At 39.2% G+C, this 18,836-nt stretch overlaps 1 pseudogene; it reads left to right on the top strand.

Annotated features, from left to right (window-relative positions):
* The first annotated feature begins 8,225 nt into the window (after nucleotides 1-8,225).
* LOC137995420 (uncharacterized) lies at nucleotides 8,226-17,577 on the top strand (annotated as a pseudogene).
* Nucleotides 17,578-18,836: the final 1,259 nt, after the last annotated feature.

The following is an 18,836-nucleotide window of genomic DNA, read 5'->3' as shown; positions in this document are numbered from 1 at the left end:
CAGTCCAAAATCCGACAGTCTGAATTCAGGATTTTGGCCGTCCAAAATCTTGAATTCAGGATTTTCGCAATCCAAAATCCTGAATTAAGGATTTTGGCAGTCCAAAATCCTGAATTAAGGATTTTGGCAGTCCAAAATCCTGAATTTAGGATTTTGGCAGTCCAAAATCTTGAATTCAGGAGTTTGGCAGTCCAAAATCTTGAATTCAGGAGTTTGGCAGTCCAAAATCGTGAATTCAGGATTTTGGAAACTTCACTCTAACTCTACTTTACTTTACTTCTACGACATAACTCTATGAATTTCAAAGTAATTCTAAGAATAGCTGTCCCTCGTTCTTATCACTTTGATTTTACTTTTCAAAACACTGATTTTCTTCCTATTGGTTTTATTGTGAGATTTCATGACAGTTTATTCACAGGTTTTTTCACAGGTTTTTTTAGCATATTTTCAGCAAAATTTCTTCACAGGTTATTTCACAGGGTTATTCACAGGTTTTAAAAGTGAATTTTCTTCCTATTTTGATCACATGTTTTTTCATATGTTTTTTCACAGGTCTTAAAATTCACAGGTTTTTTCACAGGTTCTAAATTTTGTGATTTTTCTACAAAATTTAGCCCTTGCAAAATTCACAGGTTTTTTCACAGGGTGTTTCTGTGTCAGATGATATTTCACAGGTTTTTCACGGGTTTTTCACAGGTTCTCATCCAATAGTGCCTTCCCGTTCACTGTAAGCAAACAAAATTGTTTTACTGAAAAGTTCAAATACATTCCTATTATACAAGAAAATGTAAGTCCTTCCAATTACTTTACTGCAGCAGAACTAATATTAAATAATTCTCCGCGCTTTTTATCAAGGTCATAAGTTTTACAATTCTCGTAATTACGATTTTGTTTCTGCCAGCTTCCCCCCCCCCCTTTCCCCCCTTTGCCTATACGTATGCTTTTAATAAAAGACTTCAAGGTATTATTCGTAAGAATTGTTAACTTCTTACTAACCGAGCGCGAGGGTCGTACTGGGGAATATTGGCCCGAGGTCGTGGCAGTACGGACCGAGCGCAGAGAGGTCCGTACAAAAATGACCAAACGGTCCCCAGCAAGTGATGTTACTAAGTTGTGTATTATATGGCTTTTTAATTACCTTTTGCTTTGTTTTTGCAAGCCCGTAATCGGCCCGTGGGCATTACGGGAGAATAATGCCCTACAATTCGGTCACAATTAGCCAATCAGAGCGCGCGTTATATCGGCTACAAACACAAGCCATATAATAATAATGTATAACGCAGTTGTTTATTGTTTCCTACGAAATTCATTTTTGTTGAAGATCTGAAGTGCAATCTGGCAACTTTTTGGCCTTTTATCTTTTTTCATCTCTTCCAGTTTTCGAATCTCTAATTATCTTAGTCGTTCGTTAGTTAGAATAGATCTATCGAAGGTCATGTTACTGAGGAGGTCTTGCCCAAGTTTGTTTAGACGGATAGTGCGTCTCGAGTATAAAAGAGAACAATGATTCGGGTTTTTTAGACCCATTTTGAGTCCTCTGTGACAGTTACACAAAATCGGATTGTTTCACATTTTTGGCATGACATGCGTTAATATCATTTTTTGGGAGATGGGAAGATACGTCAACCCAAAATGAACGGTATTGGTTTTTCAATTTCTCAGAATAATTGCTTTCGTTTTCGGTTTTATACAACACTTCATTGAAATTTGTGTCATGCATGATCACTGTATAACAATATTTCTGCAATGTTAACTCAGTTGTATGTATAGTGATTAAGCAAAGTAAAACCCACAATAGGATTTTGACTTCTTACACACTGCGTGTCTTTAAGAGTTTCTATACAGAGGGCGGTTTTAAATGTAACTTACGCAAGGCGTTTGTTAGCCTCCTTCGCAGCCATTTTCAGGCTCGGACGAACCGAGCTTAAAAACGGCTGCGAAGGAGGCGAGGCGTTTGTACGACGTCTTCGATTTCACAGATACACATGGCATTTGTAAGAGTAAGGTTACATAAGGCGCTTTTAAGAGTGTCATGTTACATGTACATTTTGTAAGGTTCTAATATGGCACGAGGCGTTCTTACACACACCCATTCTCTGCATTCTCTAACATAATGCGTTTAAAAGCACTCTTACACTCGGCGTTTGAAAGCAGTGTTACAAACGGCGATTGTAAGCAGCCTTTTACACTGGGTTTGTGAGCAGTCTTAGAAACAGCGTTTATAAGCAGTCTTAAAGACGGCATTTGTAAGCAGTCTTACAGACGGCGTTTGTAAGCAGTGTTACACACGGTCTTTGTAAGCAGTCTTGCACACGGCTTTTGTAAGCAGTCTTATGGACGGCGTTTGTAAGCAGTCGTACACACGGCGTTTGTAAGCAGTATTACAGACGACATCTGAAGCAGTCTTACAGACGGCGTTTGTAAGCAGTCTTACCGTGACACGGCTTTTGTATTAACAGTCCTAGAAACGGCGAGCTGTGGTAAACCGTTGGGTTACAGTAGAGCACTGAAATTCAGTAGTTATAACTAAGCAGCGTTAGGAATTTAGATTCATTATAACTTCTTCGCATGACCCAGTTTGTTATTTTGACAAATTTGTAAAGAACCTTCGTTGATTATCTTAATCCATTTCAGTCAACTGTCGAATGATGTTTGTTAGGTAACGCTTACATAAGGAACAAGAGTTATGTAGGGTGTTGTCTGTTTGTAGAATTATATAGCGTGTTCCATGTTTACGTTTATCACTGGTTTTACATAGGGCCTCGTCCACAGCTGCTGATAATGATCCCGATGCACAAGCCTTTTTGCGCAATACACAACCCTGGTTTAAGTATCTGTTACACAAGCCTTGTGAAAAACAAGCCTTGTGTAAGGACCCTTATGCAAACTTTCTGTAAGTATCTTACACAAGCCTCGTGCAAGAACTCCATCTTACACAAGCCTTCTAAAAGTATCTTACACAGGCCTTGTGTAAGGACCCTTACACAAGGCTTGTGTAAGGACTCTCACACAAGCCTTCTGTAAGTATCTTACACAAGCCTTGTATAAGACTCACACAAGCCTTCTGTAAGACTCTTAGACAAGCCTTCTCTAAGTATCTTACACAAGCCTTCTGTATGACTCTTACACAAGCCTTCTGTAAGAGTCTTACACAAGCCTTCTGTAAGAGTCTTACACAAGCCTTCTGTATGACTCTGACACAAGCCTTCTGTAAGACTCTGACACAAGCCTTGTGTAAGACTCGTAGACAAGCCTTCTGTAAGAGTCTTACACAAGCCTTCTGTAAGTATCGTACGCCTTCTGTATGACTCTTACACAAGCCTTCTGTAAGAGTCTTACACAAGCCTTCTGTATGACTCTTACACAAGCCTTCTGTAAGAGTCTTACACAAGCCTTCTGTAAGACTATTACACAAGCCTTCTGTAAGTATCTTACACAAGCCTTCTGTATGACTCTGACACAAGCCTTCTGTAAGACTCTGACACAAGCCTTGTGTAAGACTCGTAGACAAGCCTTCTGTAAGAGTCTTACACAAGCCTTCTGTAAGTATCGTACGCCTTCTGTATGACTCTTACACAAGCCTTCTGTAAGAGTCTTACACAAGCCTTCTATATGACTCTTACACAAGCCTTCTGTAAGAGTCTTACACAAGCCTTCTGTAAGACTATTACACAAGCCTTCTGTAAGTATCTTACACAAGCCTTCTGTATGACTCTTACACAAGCCTTCTGTAAGAGTCTTACACAAGCCTTCTGTAAGTATCGTACGCCTTCTGTATGACTCTGACACAAGCCTTCTGTAAGTATCTTACACAAGCCTTCTGTATGACTCTTACACAAGCCTTCTGTAAGAGTCTTACACAAGCCTTGTGTAAGGACTATTACACAAGCCTTCTCTAAGTATCTTACACAAGCCTTGTGTAAGGACTATTACACAAGCCTTCTCTAAGTATCTTACACAAGCCTTGTGTAAGACTCTTACACCAGCCTTCTGTAAGTATCTTAAACAAGCCTTGTGTAATGACTCTTACACAAACCTTGTGTAAGGACTCTTACACAAGCCTTCTGCACGTATCTTACACGAGCTTACACAAGGTTTCTGCTTCTTTCTTATCTTCCTGTAAGCACTTTTTCACAAACCTCCTGTAAGGACTCTCATACAATTCTTCCGTAAACGTTATTACGCGTTCAGGCAGTATCTTACAAAAGCCATACGTGATACACTAAAGACAAAGCCAGTCGACAAAGCTTTTTGCATAATCCTTTTAAAATTGGGCCTTCTTAAGAAGGACTTTTAGTGATTAGCTATTTTAGTTCAATTTCGTCATTCACTTACACAACAACTAAACTAGGGTAATTTTGTTGCAGTGGAATATATAAGGTGTTGTATGTTAGATTCTGTTACTGTTTGTAAATAATGTTCTGTTCCCGGCTGCTGAGAATGATCCTTTATGTGTTGTTTTAAAGGACTCCAGGCAGCTGAGGCATATTCTACATGAGGTCTCACAAGAAAGTTGTATATGCTTTGGTCTTAACATACTGGCTGCTTCCCGTAAGTATCTTACACAAGCCTTCCGTAAGACTCTTACACAAGCCTTCTGTAAGTATCTTACACAAGCCTTGTGTAAGGACTATTACACAAGCCTTCTCTAAGTATCTTACACAAGCCTTGTGTAAGACTCTTACACCAGCCTTCTGTAAGTATCTTACACAAGCCTTGTGTAAGACTCTTACACAAGCCGTCTATAATTATCTTAAACAAGCCTTGTGTAATGACTCTTACACAAACCTTGTGTAAGGACTCTTACACGAGCCTTCTGCACGAAGGACTTTTAGTGATGAGCTATTTTAGTTCAATTTCGTCACTCACTTACACAACTAAACTAGGGTAATTTTGTTGCAGTGGAATATATAAGGTGTTGTATGTTAGATTCTGTTACTGTTTGTAAATAATGTTCTGTTCCCGGCAAATTAACAATGTTTTGGCTAAATTGCTCAATAATTCTGATTAAATGTTCACTGAAAGGGGCAAAAGCAAGGTCCAGCAGGACATGAACTCTAATACACATTGTCGGAGCGAATTGTAAATGAGTGTTGTCCTAAGTAGTGTGTTCAGATATATAAAGGACAGAAATCAAGTGAGGGCTAACGCTACTGTGGATAGATGACGAACCATCGCTGATGAACAGCATCGGAACTACTTTTATGTGCATCACCCAAGGAAAGAGAAAAACCTCTCACCTGGGTGGGTATAGATTTTCTTTATCCTTGGGTGATGCACAAAGAAGTTCCTGATGCTGTTGACCAGCGAAGCTTTTGAAGGTTTTAAGGTTTTTAAGGTTTCATAACCAGTTCCTCGATTAGCTATGGTCCACTACATTCACAGTGCTCAGAAAAATAATGTTCAGTTAGCCAAATGTTGACTTTTTCACTCAGTGACCTTCCAACTGTATTTGTTGATTAATTACAAAAGAAAAATCCTGCTACTGAATCAATGATGCAAGATTCCCATTATCCTTCTTCAACTAGTGTTGAATACAGCACCGAGTAAAACTATGCCGGGTTTCATATGCATCTAACGTTGACTTTCCCTCCAATCGCTTTAGAATTTTAATGAAGACTTGCACTGTATACTTCTTCTCAAGATAATCCTCTATCAGTTTCTCTTTCAAAGGGTGTTCCATTGGTATAAACTTGTGATAACCATTGTGAAACATTAGACAAAACTCTAATTTACAAAGTTACTTTTGGTAAACCCTAAGAAATATTTGGCAATAAAAAAATTGACCTGGTGGTCTCAGTAAATTTATACTTCTATTCGAAATGTTTTTGTCACTTTTTGAGAGTTTCCGCCTAAGACCCATGTATCCTCTGAGAATTGGACCACTCTATTCATAGTTTAATGCGCTCAATAGGCTACTGCACCCGATAAACGAAGTCCACTTTTTGAGCAGCCATTCACCATCGCAGGGTTTTTCGCAGTTGGGCCTAAGGTCTGAAATGGAAATTTGTCCATAAAGTTGCTGTGTAGGCTTTTCTCTATGAAAAAACAGCTCGATAAAGGACCTCAACAGCTATGTAAAGGCGAACTGGGAATTTGCGTCCAATTAGCATTTATCTCAGTTTAGTCTTTACAACTGATATTGTCAGGATCTTTGCATGTCTTATATATCCTCTAACTCGACTTCACTTTTGGAGTATCTTCAATGTGAGCAGTATAATTGGGAATCATTGCATACTTCTAGGAGTGCTATGTTGTATCTCACTTAAGTTTGAAATTTGAAACAAAGAGGAGGAAATTCTTAAACCAACGGGACTGAGTATCATCAAAAAAGCCCTCTGCGTTTTAGGATTTTGAATGAAGTACAGGCGAACCCTGAACAAAACTTATAAATGTAGGACGCTATCACTCAATGAGTCAGGAAACAAAGAGCGTATGTGAAGCCATTTTCCTCGTTATGGCTGCTGTATTAAACAACTAAGCAACAGCCGATATTGCTTGCACCACAGGCTAAAACAAGAATTGAATTGTAATCTTTGAAAATATGTAAAAACACTTGCCCGAGCATGTCGAGCATCAACAACAGACAGGAGACAAGAACACCTCACGAATATAACAACAGGACAACAGGACAACAGCGTAAGGTGTTGGTAGAGAAATATTTTGAGAAGCAAAATAAGAATGCTTTTGTCATTGAGAGGCTTTTTACTCTGCAACTTATTTTAATCACGTGGCCAGGATAAAGTCAAATGACCAATGCAACCAACGGAATGAAGTATAGCTACCAACATAACCACTTTCAAATACTTTAAAATACTTTAAAATACTGTGCCTACTATGTAGAAATTTTTCGGGAAGCATATACAGTTAAGACCAAAGCATATACAATTCTCTTGTGAGGCCTCATGTAGAATATGTCTCAGCTGCCTGGAGTCCTTTAAAACAGCACATAAAGGCGTTGGAGGCTGGCCAACGCTGCGCTATAAGATTTGTCTTTTGTGATTATTCACAGTTCTCAAGCGTAACTTCTATGCAGCACTCGCTGGGCTGGGACACTCTTGAAGTCCGTCGACATCTAAGCGCCGCTAGCAAAATGTATAAAGCTGTGCACAACCGGACTCACTTAACATTTCCAACATCTGTCGTCTTAGCTCATGGAAGCAATCGTTCGAACCATCCCTTTTAGTTCAGACATATTTTTGCTCGCACCAATGCATACAAGTCTTCCTTTTTCCCACTTGTTATCCCCCTTTGGAATGACCTTCCCAATTCTGCTATTATTGCTGAGTCTGTTACTGCCTTCCAAACAAATGCTTTGCCAATCATACGACAATATTGTAATGCAATGTAAACATTTATATGTTGTAAGTAATTTAATTTAGGTAATTATTTATTTATTTTATTTATCACTCTTTGCCACTTTTCTATTTCGTCGCTGACTGTTTTAGCATCCTGTATAGTCATACGACTTCTAGGATTAATAAAAATGTATGTACGTATTTCAATCGTTGGCAAACTCATAGATCCTTATCATTTACTTTTCACAAAAATATTCTAAATATGCTATTAGAGTGTTTTGTAATGATGGACAAAACATTTCAATTATTTTTCACAAATAAATATTCATTCTTTGTTTTCGCCTTCGTGTCAAATTTCGCAAAGTATCATGCATTCTTCTTCATGCAAATTGCCAAGCAACTGGGCTGTTATTTTCGTATGTGCAGGTCAATGCTATCCTAGTTTCGGAGTTACTAGTTCGTGGTTTATACTTTGTCCGAAGTCCGCATTCTATCTTCGACACTGACGGTCTGGTCACTTACAGTCGATTGAGCTGGTGGGCGATGGGCAGTTCGGAGGCTAGTGGCATGGATGTCATGGATTTGTGTGTGTCGTGTATCAAATGTTGAAAGCCATGCGTTTTAGTTAAATCATAATTTTTGTCTCAGTATTGTATAAAACTAGCCTTTTAGCACACTACAGAACTTATGGGGGCGATTCTAGAATATCCGGCTCGTAGCGCCAATCATCCTGTGAAATTAAGAGGAAGTCATATTTTCAACAATGACTGAACAAAAACTTTTAAGTGACACTTAACACTAGAAGGAATAAAAACAAACTGGGCACAAAGACTATCAGTGATAATTGCGACAGGAAGACATTCTTTTCGTTTTAGAACTTCGTTCCTGTTTTGACATAACAGGACAAACAATGGCCAGATGATATTATTTAAGCTGGACAACGTTAGGGAATTAAATCATTCCAAACCAGACACGCCGAGGTAAGTTCGTGGTATAGCTTTTCTCTTCTCACTTTTAAAAGTAAAGTCTTGCTTTAGAATATGTTGCATCCGCCCTGAACTGTTATGTTCCTTGTAAAATTTAATTAAAATGAAGTGAGGAATCCAGTGTCGGCTTTTCGTTGCCTAAACGAAAATTTAAACGTTTTTTTAACCTTCTGATAGCTCAGTTTTTTTTCTTGAGTACTTTTCTAATGCGTTTCTTGTAATTTTCTTTTTCAGAAATCACGCAGTGCAAAAAGGGTAATTAACTAAATAGAAAGAGTAACTCAGTTGAAGATAGTTTGTGTGAGTTCCCATATGAAAAATCGTTTATGGCAGAAAACTACTTGGTCTATATTGTCGTTTAGGATTTATGTACCGCACCGGGGGTCCTCCCCCAACTCTTCACGAACAGTGTGGTTTCTTTACTTAACGTCCCCAATGTTGATTTAATAACAGGAAAGGTTGTGATACGGGACCTACGGTTTATAGTCCTTACCCCGCGAGCAGACTTGAAAGTCTAACCATTTGCGTGTCTAATTACAAAGGCAGGACTTTCTCTTCAGTTATTTTAAGACCTTGAGTGTTGGTCAGGTCGCAGTCGAACTCACGACACCCCGCATGGCAGCCATTGACGAGCATATTTCACGTTGATGCGAATTATTAGGCTAGCAGCGCATAAAAGGCTTTGGTGTCATGAGAATCTGAGAATTTTCTTTTGTATGTCGTTTTTGAAATTGGATAGCCAGAGTTAATGCAAGTTAACAGAATGAATGTATCTTCAGTGCAATCCAACCTGACCAAATATTCGCAACGCGTCCTAGCCTCTTGGTAAGGAAAGGGCTTCGGCTTTTTTTTGGAAGTCGGATTTTCAACCCTTTCACAGGGAAGTTTGCCTACGGAAAATGAATTGTATTGTGGACAAGTGAATTGTGGCCGAAAACGTATTAGCATATAATCGTAATTTTTCTACTCGACGACTTCGTGACAACAGTAAAATTCCGCAGAACAATGGCCCAGTTCTTGATGGCCTGGAATTTCCAAGAGCAGTCAAGTTGGCTGATATTTAAAGTGACAGTCGTTTCACTAGTTGTGCTGGAATATTCTAGAACACAACAGAAATTCTATGAATGACACTGAAAGACCTTTGCGTTTGTCATGTTTCGCACTCGTTTTAAGCCTTTGACTTTACTGTTGTGTAAAGCGGTGGGTTCTATGGCTGAAACGGACTATTTGTACAGAATTTCAACGAGGCACTTTACATTGGCGCTTAGCTTTTCACTCTTCTGTGGAAAACACATTTTCACTTAAAGGCCTTCATTACGATTAGGAACCGAGTTAAGATAACCGATCATAAAATAAAATTCGAGGTCTCTGCAAGGAAATTGCTTTCAGTAGATCGATCAGATTTTAACAGAATTTCATTGTCCGCCAATAACTGCAAAAAGAAATCGAACATCGACTCTTGAGCTATTCTTTCTCTCTTTCTAGACGATAATCAGGCTTATATGACTCTTGGCGACCGGTTCATTTAGCATTGTAGGATTTAACCCATCTGCGAGGTGATATTCCGAATGATGTTCTATCGTTTAAACTAACGTTCGCACGCGTAAATTGCATTTTATTCGCTCTAATCTAATCTGTTCCCTCAAGATTTTAAAGTTACTAATGGCGTACTGATAAAAACTTTTAACTTGCAATTACGTCTCCTATTTGACACGAAGCTCTAAGATTTTGCCTGTTTGGTGGTAAGCAAAACCAATTTCAAGTAAGAAAACTGGAAAACACTTTTTATAACGAAGGAGGAGAATGCGTGTTCAAGAACTATGTGAACGTGGAAAAGCACAAACCTTCGAAAAATAACAAACAAAATTAAAATTCCTGAAACAGTTCATTTCAAACTTCTGAACAATTTAATCTAAAAGTTGTTAAATACCTTTTGTCACTAGCGTCCAGAGGATTCAAAGCATCCGACTCATTTTTCTCCTCCAAATGACGCTTCAAAGAACAAATGATTCGTACACACTCTTTGGAGGGTACCTTTCTCCGGACTTTTTCGCTACCTCCATCACGAATTTGGACAACCAGTAGTTTAGCGACAGTGCGTCCATTGCACCTATGTCTGCACTCAAAGCGCCGACCTTATGTAGATCGTACTTTTTAAAGACACCACCACAATCTAAAACTGGAACTTTAACCTCTCTTAAACTCTGCCATTCGGCAAAAATGTTTACAGCCCACTTGTTCTTGTATTTTGTTGAAGCTGGAACGGCGTCATTTACCAAAGCAGTTTCTTCAAAAGACGTTTTGGGAACGCGAAATCGCTCTGATTCGGACTCGAGCTCCATCATGTGGCGTAATATTAAAATTCACCCACATGGCCTCATATATGAAATGAATATTTAATATTCATTCATTTACCATATGAATAAACAACGAACAATTGCCTGTAGATCACACCTTCTCATGACCTATTCTTCGGAAAAAATTCCATGAAATCATCACACTAGTTTGAGAAGCCATATCAAAAACTCGTGCTTCGTGTTTTACCGGGGTTTCAAAACACTCGAAAACGTTTTCTAGTGTTTTGAAACCCCGGTAAAACACTCGCCCTCGTTTTTGATATATTACTTCAAATTTAGTGATTTCACGCCGTGGTTATGCAGAGGACCGCTGAGATACTTGCTAAAATCCGTGCTGCACGTGCAGCACGATTATTTATGCTCTTTTAACCAATGATATTATTGCTTTGTGGCGTTGTCGTAGTCATAGCCGTCGTCGTTTCTTAAATTCCCTAGTATCTTTCAGCGTGCAGTGACTCTACTATCCTAAAACTCCAAAGCACTGAACTTGAGAAATTGATACTTCCATGTCACTGAACCATTTGCAATACAACAGGTCGCATGCCATGTCATGAGACTTGAATTCCACCAAATTGCTAATTAATGTATTCTAATAGCAGCAATTAGTTCACTTCCAAGTTTGTATAATTATAGGTTGCCGCTGCTGTCTTCAATAAAATGTATTCTCTGTTCTCCATAAAGAAGACTGTTTTTTTGGCTAGCCATTCTGCTGCCTACAAAATGTTTTTTGGTCTTACAGTTAAAGACAATATAGAACTGTTACACTGTAATCTCCTCTTTTCTTTTGAAACAGGTTAACACCATTGTTAACATCTGCAAACATTTCCTTTAATCTTAAACTGATTTTTTCTTGGAGCTTAAAGAACCTCCTAAAAAGCAAAGTAGAAATAGGACTCAATTGATATTCAAGGACTTTCAAGACAGTATGGCCCCTGCAAATACTTGCACGGAAAAAATTACTGTAGACTGAGGTACATATCGATAATGTGACATCACAAGTAGAGGTATCCCAAACTGATTCAAAAAGTTATATTATAATATATTGATTCAAGATGATATATTGTTGATTTTAGTTGGACTGTAACAGAAGAGAAAGAGAAAAACATATAGATCTGTACATAATACAATTACAGGTTCGATTACTTAACTGAAAACAAAACAAGCTTTTTTAACAGTGTCAAATCAGGTAACTTTCAAGTACTGTAAAGTTTAAAGCATAAAGTAACAGAACACCGATGAATCGGCAAAGAGTCTAAACAATATCGTGAATATATGAATACTTAACGACCCACCAAACGTGGGTACACACTTAAATCAACGTGAAGTTGTCATGTGTACAATAGGTTTTCAATTTGATTTCTTACTGATACAATAACAACAGTGTTAAATCAGGTAACTTTCAAAATGAAGTTTCACAATGATGTTTGCTTGCGAGAGTACCATGACTCCTTTCAATGGATGTGGCGTAACCTGCACTAAACTAAACCGTACAATATTGGCCTGTCTGTGCAACTTGCACTTCGAGCGGAAGCTTCCTGTAGACAACTGGCTTTCGTGTTTTAAAGGAAAAAAGTATCACGAGGCAGTGGCTATTCGTACGGGACCCGTACACCCACCTATATTTGCCATTCATACGGGAGTCTTCTTAGAATGATTATCACAGGTTCTAACCCTAACGTGAACGACATAGCCATGCAGTTATTGAAAGCTAACCGTTTTAAAATGGGTGCTTAGATTTAAATACTGTTTATCAGCACTATTTGAAATGGATACTTAGACGTACATGCTAGAAAGGCAGGTCAGATGGTGGGTGACATCGAACGAAGGAAGTATTTCTCGAAATGAAACAGGCATCAATGCCGTTGTTTGATAGCTGAACTGTCTATAAAAGAATTAAAGACGATGTAAGCCTTTCCGAGTGTTATTGAACCTGTAATAAGCACTCTAAGAAGACTCCCGTTTGAATAGCAAATATACGTCTGTGTACGGGTCCCGTACGAATAGCTATTGCAGGTAAAATCCGTTGTCAGGTTGAATCCGCTTTCACATAGGTTAAATTGGTGATCTTACCTACAGGTTGAATACGCACTCCACCTAGTCAACCCTCCTATAAAATCATGATTGAAAACACCTATTCCTTCCCTCAATCTCTGTATTACAAATCTCACCAGTCATCTTCTCAATGTTTTGTATCATCTTATCGGTTTCTGTATTTATACACTTACCCATTCAGTCTCAACATTACGACATAGTAAGGGAACAAAAAACTTTACCGTTCACGTACTGGTACTCGAACTCAGACCCTCCAGATTCATAGTCCTGTGTCTTCACCACTACAATACAACAACAAACATGCTCTACCCAACACAGCTCTTTTCATTATTAAGTCAATAATAAGTCAATTGATATCCATGTAAAACAACCAAAACTAATCCTAATCTCCCCTAATTTTTCTCCTGGCGTAATTTCGGCTCCAAGAAAAGTTCCTCTCGATTCATCTTAACTATCAGAGTGCATATTCAACCTAGGAAGCATGAGGATCACTTATTTAACCTATAGGTAAAAACGGATTCAACCTAAAAACGGATTTTGCCGGCAACATAGCTACTTTGAAAATATTAAGCTTAGTAGTCCTGTGTCTTTACCACTACAATACAACAACAAACATGCTCTACCCAAATTATCGGAAAACTTTATTTTGAAAATCCTACGAGTGGCGTCAGCCGTGCATCTGTACTGTCATAAAGCAAGTTAAGACAAACCAATCAGAATCCTTGTTAGAATGATTTTAAAAATTTATTGGTTGAAGACGACCATCCTATCAAGATGTCAAATCATCAAAGCTTCCTCAAATTAAAAGCAGGTTCGAATTTTAACAAGATAACAGGCGAGTACAAGTAGTCAAAAATCGGGATTGAAAAGCAAATTGTTCAGTAAAATCCGGCTCAATCAGTTTTGCTTATGAAAACCTGGCCCGGGTTGCTCTACGCATGGTTAGCGCTAACCAGCGTTAAATAGCATGGAAACCTATAGGTTTTGATGCCCCTTATCCAACGGTTAGAGCTACCCAGGCCTCGAGGTGAACCGACTCATGAAGGTTATTGACATGACAATTGCTGGTATTTAACAAAGTAAGTGCTCGCGCGTTGCGTTGTATAAAATTTATGGGAAGAAGACACAGGCGAGGCCTCTTTATTAGTTTTGTAATAAAGAAGTTCTTAGTTTCCTACGCATTCAACCAAAATTTTCGGAAAACTTTATTTTTCAAGCCGTGTATCTTACTCACAAAGCACGCTGTTTTAACAAATCAGAGCGCGCGTTATATCGAAAATTTATCATAATTAAAATGTGTAAAGTTCCTGAATGGATAACTTCCAATTTTGTTAAAGCACTAGTATTCTTCTATTTTTATATTTTTGCACTTGCGAGTACGACTTCCCATTTCATTTTGCAGGGTAACATCTTAATCCAAAAATGTCTCCTCAAGAGTTAAGGGAAAAGATCGCAAACTTGCCACTGGACAAACCAACAGAATGTGAAGAGCTGATTCGACAGCTGAATATTCAGATATCGACATTGCAGGATGCTGGTGAAAAAGAAAAGCTGCTTCAAGAGCTCAAAGCTGTCGCATCCTTTGGACTGCAAGCAGACTTAAAAAGAATGTTGGAGAAGAAAGGGTTGCGCCTTGAATCCCTTAACCTTGTGGTAAAATATTTGACCAATCTTTCCGAACTTGCTGAATACTTTCACAAAAATGAGAGCGATTCACAAGATGAAGATGGTCTAGAGAATGTACGCAAACGACTGGGGCCTGATATCGAGGTGCTTGGTGGACTCAGTGCGGTGGGAATTGACGTGTCACAGGAATGGGTGAAAGCTCTGTGCAAGAGAGCGCCATCCCTTCTGGCGCTTCCACGTCTTTCATTGAGTGCTCTGGAAGATTGTTGTAAAGGTGCCGAGAAAGGAGATATGGATGAAGTCCACAGCCTGATTGAGCGTGCTGAGTCCCAGAGGTCACAACTGGCAAACATTCCACAAGATCATAGGCTCGTAAAAGAAGAAGAAGATTCCAAGGCCTTGGATCAAGAGAAGCTGGCCAAGGCTAGAGAATTGATGACCGAGGCTAAAGCAATGGCGAAAGACCAATCTGAGCAAGCAAAGAGGACCGTAAAAGAGAAATTAAATGAAATCCTAAACTTTCTTGAGCTTCCTGAAGATTGGCTCAAAACGGAAGGAGTTCCACCAGAGGAACTTTTTAAACAACTAGATTACATATCCAAAGAGTGCAGCAACGTCGTGGAGTCCGGAGAGTCTTATAAAAGTGAATTGGAGGTCATTGCCAAAGCAAGTGGAGGAAAGGCGCTCTGTGGAATCTATCATTCTGACTACGAAGCACCCCAGGGAGCGGAAATACCATTGTTTCTGCTTCCAAAGGAAGTAAAGTTAAACAATCCGAGCAACGCACAAGAAATAAATTATCTGAAGTTCTCCAAAAAAGGAATGGCTTCCCAATACGCCCGAGTAGTGGAGTCGACAAGTACCAATGTTGGAATAGGAGTGGCGGGATTCTACGGCACCTTTGTGGGAGAGTTCCAGGGCGGATATGGGCAAGATCAATATTCTCAGTCAGATCAGACAGCCACAAGTGCAACCACCAGTACATCTGTCCTCCAGTACATTCGCACCGCTAAAAAGAATTTTCGTCTTGATCCGTACCAGTCGGTTATTTCCTTAACTGCTAGAAAAATGGCCAAGTCCATTGTGGATGGCTCAAGTGATGCCGAAGTCGAGGAATCTGCTCGTTTTTTTATGAAGCGCTACGGGAGCCATTATCCCGGAGGAATACAGAGCCTCGGCGGCGTGTTCTTTAGCATCGCTGACGCTGAAAGCAATAGTACCAAAGATACATTTAAGTTGACTGAAGCAGCTGTCACTCACCTGAGGGGACAAATCAGCGCTGGCTTTCTCGGCGGAGCGTTTGGGATTGGGGGAAGTGTCACTAGTGAGTACACCACAAAGGTCAAAACAGTGGGGGTCAACGGAATAGCGAGAGCGACAGTTTTACTTATTCTGTAAAGTCGATAGGCCCTCAAGCAACAAACCCTGCCACATTCTACAAGCTGCTGTCGTACAATTCCACCTGGGCTCTGATCGACCGTGGAGAATGCCGAAGCTTTATTCCAGTTTGGGAGTTATTGAAGAATCTTGGAGGAGAGTTTAAGGACGTCGCTACAGTTCTTCAAACAACCTGGACAAAAGACGAAGGCGAGAGGGAAAGGAAGTTGGAGGCAGAGCGCAAGGAACTGGAAAGGAGATTGGAGGCAGAGCGCAAGAAAAAGGACGATTCAAAGAAAAAAATTGAAAGGGAAAAGCAGCTAAAAGATGCCTTGCAAGAATTGAAGAACACAAAGAACGAACATCTCAAAGGGGTAAGACATCAAATAATTATGTTATTGCCAATGCTACTATTTCACACGCCGGGAGGAATTCTTCCATAGGGTGAGCATGTAATGTTCACGGAAGAGATTCTTGTTTCACGTCACAATGTAACTGAAAAGGCGGCTGCAGTCTTTGTCCAAATTTGAGTCTGCTTGATGGGATATGCCCAACCAAATATACAGAACAGGACTAATATAGTGCTATCCTTCGCAAATTAACGAAGAAATAGTTAATGCAGGAAGATACCTATCATTTTTAAAGTCTGCCAGGAATATCTTCAAAATAAACCTTGATTCCTAAATACAATTCTAAAAATCCTAGAAATGTACTTTCAAATTACAAATGTTTTGAACTTTGATCGTTTGATTGAGCTATACGTGGAAATAAATTTAAATGATGAATTGATTTCCAATTCATTTTGTACCTTTTTCTTCCATCTATCCCAGGTCAGACAAGAGTTCGCGCCCTATATAGCCGTTTGGTACGATTGAAAGAAATCGTGAATTCAGTTGCATGCGGGAAAATAGTTTACTTTAGACTAAACGCTCATCCCAATATCAAATCGCTACTATTGACTAATTGATGTACTTATGTATTGACATAGGGACGAGCAATAGACAAGGGATACTGGCCCACAAATGGCGACAAAATTTACCAACAAGATAACATGTCACGCTCACACGCGTACGACAAAGCCATCGACTTGATCATGCAAGACCCTGACCACAATATCTGTCAAATCACTTGGTGGTTCGGGGGGGGGGGGGGGGGTTACACTTTAAAATGCTGGAAAGCCTCAGACACAACACCAACAACCTTTGGATCCGGGGGAGCAAGTCACGTTCTGTTCTTCAGCGAGCTGCTCTTTAAATGGAAAGATAAGGTACCTCTGCGAGGATAAGGAAATGAATACCTTAAACAAACTTGAAGAAAATGGATCGGAAACGTGTGATCAGACGAATGACAAGATAAGTTGAAATGTAGCGATCACCATGGGTGCCTTTTCGGGTTTAAAGTGCTACTATGATAGAAAAAAACACTTCCTATTTTTCTTCAGATTTTGAAAGTGTATTGTTTAACACCTGACTGGCAAAATTTTGAGTTTTGATTTTTATCCAAAGGCTGTTTACTTTGAGTGTAAGTGTTGGATTTCACGGTCCGCCATTACTCATGTTTAAAACTGACCGATTGGACCTCAGAGGATTGGATCTAGGGAAAAGTGACATCAGTCATTCACTTGCTTAAAATTTCAGCGTGTAAATGCATCTTATTATATGTGCAAAACACGAGTTTTGAAAATTTAAATGTGAAATCCCGAAACTCCCGTGCTGCATACTAATTCAGCCGTGAACACATGCGTTGTATTCTTAACCTAGTGAGTCAGTCTTTGAAGTCATTTTCTCTTCGATCCAGCTCACTCAAGATTTTAAAGTTAGCAAGAGTGAATTAGATAAGATTGTTGATCCATCCCTTTGCGGTCTTGCCCCAGCACAGTAACAAATGGATTTTTTTTTTCAGATACACCTAATTGCAATAACGTTGTCTTAGAAAAATGAAAAAGGGGAAATGCGACCTGAATAGGATTTGAATTAATTAGGCTATAATTAAGCACATTCTCAGGTTGGATTCATTTACAGCCGTTGCATTTCCCCGGAATCTTTTTTATTGTTTTCCAGCTTTAGAACAAAAGCAAATTCCAACAGGCAAATACGACGTACGTGCGTGGATGCTGCAAATGAATGCATTGGGCTTATTAGCCTAATTAATTCCTATTTGGCTTTTGCCCTTTTTTCATTTTTCTATGACAACATTTTTGCAATTGGATGTACACTTTGCGCGTGAAACAAGCAAAGGGCCACCATTTTTAACCAATCAAAAGAAGCCATGTCACGCGTGACTGCTTCTGCCATGTCTTTTTCCAGGGACATGACGACTGATTTTCGCAGGAACGGGTATTCTAAAAATAGACTAGTTTGTGACTGTGCTGGGGAGCCCACCCACCCCACCCATGCCATAACAACACTCTTTTCTAATTCACTCTTGAATTAGTAATGGCGGACCATTAAATTGGAAATTTAATTAAGGTAAGATTGGTCAAGGCTACGAGACTTTATGGTCAAATTTCACGGCTCAGTTCTGTTTTCTTCGTCTCATAAGTCTTGAGGGAGATTTGTAAACTAAAGAATATTCAAATTTAACCATAAAGCCGCGTAGCCATGTGTGAATTTTGATATATCAAACGTAGCCTATTGAAAGTACATCAACAAAGTTACAGTTCAGAGACCCTTTTCTTAAAGCTCCACAGTTTGTGTGTACATTTAATCTTATAAGTGTAATAGTTGCCCTGCCATTCGAATGGCGTAAATTCTTGAAAACGTGTAATTATCATGGCACGGAGCCCATCGACTTAACGTTATCAACCTAGGTTATGTTTGAATGGCCAAATTCTTATCACACCTACAGCTCCACCTACGTACAATGCTTGATTCGCAAATAAAGAATTAGATTGGAAAAAATGTAGCTTAGCATATTGTGTTGCCCTAGATACAAAGGCGCGTGAATTTTAGTAGACAACTTCTGAACAAATGTTTGGTCACGAACCTATTTTGGAGAAAAACTGGTATCATATCTTTTCCAATCTGCTCTTTTGGTGAGAGACTGAAGAATCTCTAGAACACATTTTTGTTTCTTGCTATTATTTAAAAAAAAAACACTTGGGCAGAAATCGGAAAATGGATGCGTAATGTGTGTGTTTA

This window comes from Montipora foliosa, chromosome 3, assembly GCF_036669935.1.
Source record: "Montipora foliosa isolate CH-2021 chromosome 3, ASM3666993v2, whole genome shotgun sequence".
Lineage (NCBI taxonomy): Eukaryota > Metazoa > Cnidaria > Anthozoa > Scleractinia > Acroporidae > Montipora > Montipora foliosa.
The sequence above is the reverse complement of the archived record's forward strand: the minus strand, read 5'-3'. Positions and strand labels throughout refer to the sequence as shown.